Raw genomic sequence first — 3,526 nt, forward strand, 5'->3', positions numbered from 1 at the left:
CTGCTTACCGTGACAAACTAGTGAATTTACTGAGACGTGAACAACAGCTGTTCAGCTCGTCAGGACTCCCCCCTTGTTCACGGAAGAAATTCACTTACTTAATTTAAAAAAAAAAAAAACAGGACTGGCTGGCTCACCATTGTAAAATAATACTCTTCCTGTATTATTTTTATCTACTGAGGACTTCTCAAAGTATCAATATCACGATATTCTTATAAAAAATGTATCTATTTATTCTTGGATTGTCCATTAAAAAGAATCAGATTGCAGCAGGTACATACAATAATTAGTTATAAAGTAATTGTCCATTTGTCCATAATTTGCTTAATTGTTGAGATTCACCCATCTTTCCTTGGATCCTGGCTGGTAAATCATGTCTTTGTCCAGCATGTGTCCAGGCCTACATGTCATCTGCTTCTCAGCATGAAGATTCTGTGTCCTGTGGGGTGGGCAGAGCAAGAGAGCCCCCCCTTTCTGTACCATGGGCTTTTATAGCCAGTCGTATGGACACCTGTTCTACATATGGTAGTGAACCAAAAATACACACACAAATAGCGCATGTCAACTAGACACGATGGCTGAGGCATAGAACTCAGAAAAATGATTATCGATTAACATTCCATGAATTTCCATAATTAACCATTTAACAGAGACCGCCTGGGAATGCCAGGTGCTGTAGGCTTTTGATTTTTCCTTCCACCAGCAGGGGGCACTCTCTTCTATGCCTTTTTTCCATTCCCTTTCACAAGTGCACACATTCATTCTCTTTTCTTTTTTTCATTTGCTTTCTCTCTTGCGCTATTTCATCTCTGCAAAATACCAGCATCCTTCTGATCACCGTGGGCCTCCAGCATTGTTGCTTCTTTACATTTAATACTAGGCTCCTTTTCACCAGGACCAGCATCTCCCGGGTGGCTGGAGGCAACCACCGGTAACCCCAAGCAGAAGGCCTTTGCAGGCAACACGACCCTCCCCCCTGAAGAGCAGCTCAAAGTTACTGGCAACCATCTCACCCTCTTCCTTCATTCACCCCTGGACGTCTCGCTCAGCCCCCAAGTTACGGGTCCAGCTTGCTCTTTCTGTCACATTACCGAGATGAAGGGTTTAGCCTGCAGGAGACCCTGCGCCGAGCCATTTTTGAAGACACCTGATGCGGCGGGTGAATCACTGCTAAATAAACCACACCTGTAGGGACGGCACAGACTTTGCATGGACCCTTCGTAGCCCGCCCCGTCACGGCCAAATTGACGCCACCAAGCGATCCTGAGAAAGGCTGGCCGGGCGATGGATCGAGCATCGTCTACTGGCCATACCACCTTAGATACCCCTGATCTTGTCTGATCTCGGAAGCAAAGCAGGGCTGGGCTTGGACAGTACTTGGATGGGAGACATCCTGGGAACACCGGGTGCTGTAGACCATTTTGATGACGTTTTGCCCTACTGCCCAGCTCGGCTAGCATGGAATGGCGCCTTGCCGGACACCGACCTTAAGTAACTTAGATGATGGAAGCCCCAAGGCCTCTGAGCCAGTTGGCAGCTAAGTACGCTACCCAGACGCCCTTCACGCAGGCCTGACCCCGAGCTCCTTGCCACGGCTAGGAGTGCTTATTGACTCCGCAGCTCGCCGTGTGGAAATGATGGCGTTAAAAGCACCCGTGACCGTGAAGGGGCCAGGCTTTCAGCAGGTGCCCAGGGAAGGTTTTGGATGGCGGCCGCCTAGCGAGGACCAGCAGAAGTAACATGTTTCTCTGCAAAGAAGCTTGTGCAACCAAGCCAGACGGCTGACAAAGAGCTAACCTCAGTGCAAGGAAGGCAAAGAAGGTGCGGAAGGAATTGGGGAGGGGGGGGTGATTCCTCCTAGGGCCGTGAAATCATAAAACAGGCAGGAGAGTCTGACGCATGGTGACGGAGAGGTTGTAGGGGCAGATAGGGGGTGTTGTGACGTGCGAGCACGTGTGCATGCTGGCTTGTGTGTGAGAGTGCGCTTCCTAGGTGTGGCGCGCTGCAGACAGTCAAAGGGATTGTTCCCTTTCATTAAAAGTTAATCCCCGGCTGCAGGCTATTAGAAAGCAACTAACCGCGCTCTACTCACCCTACCCGGGTCTACCGGTGAGTCTCGCCTCTGCTCCCGGCCTGTGGCATTGTCCGTGAAGCTGACGTTCCGTCGACAGCGCTGCAGCCGATCAGTGAGCTCAGTGGCTCTGAGTGGGGCGTTGTGTCTACAAGACCTTTTAAGGAAGCCAGCAAAAAAATTGAAGAGAAGGGAAAGCAAAAAAGGACCTGGTCTTGCTGAGCAGTGGAAAGGGCAATCGGCAGCCAGCCTTCAAAGTAGAAAAGCAGCAAGTGAGAGGCTTGTCTGTGCCTACAGCCAAACCACCCTGAACACGCCCAATCTTGTCTGATCTTGGAAGATAAGCAGGGTTGGGCCTGGTTAGTACTTGGATGGGAGACCACCTGGGAATACCAGGTGCTGTAGGCTTTTGCCTTTTCCTTCCTTCCTTCCACCAGCAGGGGGCACTCTCTTCTATGCCTTTTTTCCATTCCCTTTCACAAGTGCACACATTCATTTTCTTTTCTTTTTTTCATTTGCTTTCTCTCTTGCGCTATTTCATCTCTGCAAAATACCAGCATCCTTCTGATCACCGTGGGCCTCCAGCATTGTTGCTTATTTACTTTTAATACTAGGCTCCTTCTCACCAGGACCAGCGTCTCCCGGGTGGCTGGAGGCAACCACCGGTAACCCCAAGCAGAAGACCTTTGCAGGCAACACGACCCTCCCCCATGAAGAGCAGCTCAAAGTCACTGGCAACCATCTCACCCTCTTCCTTCATTCACCCCTGGACATCTCGCTCCGCCCCCAAGTTACGGGTCCAGCTTGCTCTTTCTGTCACATTACCGTGATGAAGGGTTTAGCCTGCAGGAGACCCTGCGCCGAGACATTTTTGAAGACACCTGATGCGGCGGGTGAATCACTGCTAAACAAACCACACCTGTAGGGACGGCACAGCCTTTGCATGGAACCTTCGGAGCCCGCCCCGTCATGGCCAGATTGCTCGCCACCAAGCGATCCTGAGAAAGGCTGGCCAGGCGATGGAACGAGCAGCATCTACTGGCCATACCACCTTGGATACGCCCAATCTCGGAAGCAAAGCATTGCTGGGCTTGGACAGTACTTGGCTGGGAGACCTCCTGGGAACACTGGGTGCTGTAGACCATTTTGATGACGTTTTGCACTACTGCCCAGCTCGGCTAGCATGGAACGGCGCCTTGCCGGACACCGACCTTAAGTAACTTAGATGATGGAAGCCCCAAGGTCTCTGAGCCAGTTGGCAGCTTAGTACGCTACCACGCAGGCTTGACACCGAGCTCCTTGCCACGGCTAGGAGTGGTTATTCACTCCGCAGCTCGCCATGTGGAAATGATGGCGTTAAAAGCGCCCGGGGCCGTGAAGGGGCCAGGCTTTCAGCAGGTGCCCAGGAAAGGTTTTGGATGCCGGACGCCTAGCGAGTGCCAGCAGAAGTAACAT

General features: G+C 51.4%; 1 non-coding gene and 1 pseudogene across 1 annotated transcript; both read left to right on the plus strand.

Annotated features, from left to right (window-relative positions):
• Positions 1–1,298: 1,298 nt before the first annotated feature.
• On the plus strand, positions 1,299–1,418 carry LOC141269614 (5S ribosomal RNA; annotated as a pseudogene).
• A 942-nt stretch (positions 1,419–2,360) lies between these two features.
• LOC141270214 (5S ribosomal RNA) lies at positions 2,361–2,479 on the plus strand. The gene has a single exon (XR_012321583.1). It is a non-coding gene; the product is annotated as a 5S ribosomal RNA (ribosomal RNA).
• Positions 2,480–3,526: the final 1,047 nt, after the last annotated feature.

This window comes from Phyllobates terribilis, unplaced genomic scaffold, assembly GCF_046119375.1.
Source record: "Phyllobates terribilis strain yellow unplaced genomic scaffold, ASM4611937v1 Scaffold_4__5_contigs__length_816908805, whole genome shotgun sequence".
Classification (NCBI taxonomy): Eukaryota; Metazoa; Chordata; class Amphibia; order Anura; family Dendrobatidae; genus Phyllobates; species Phyllobates terribilis.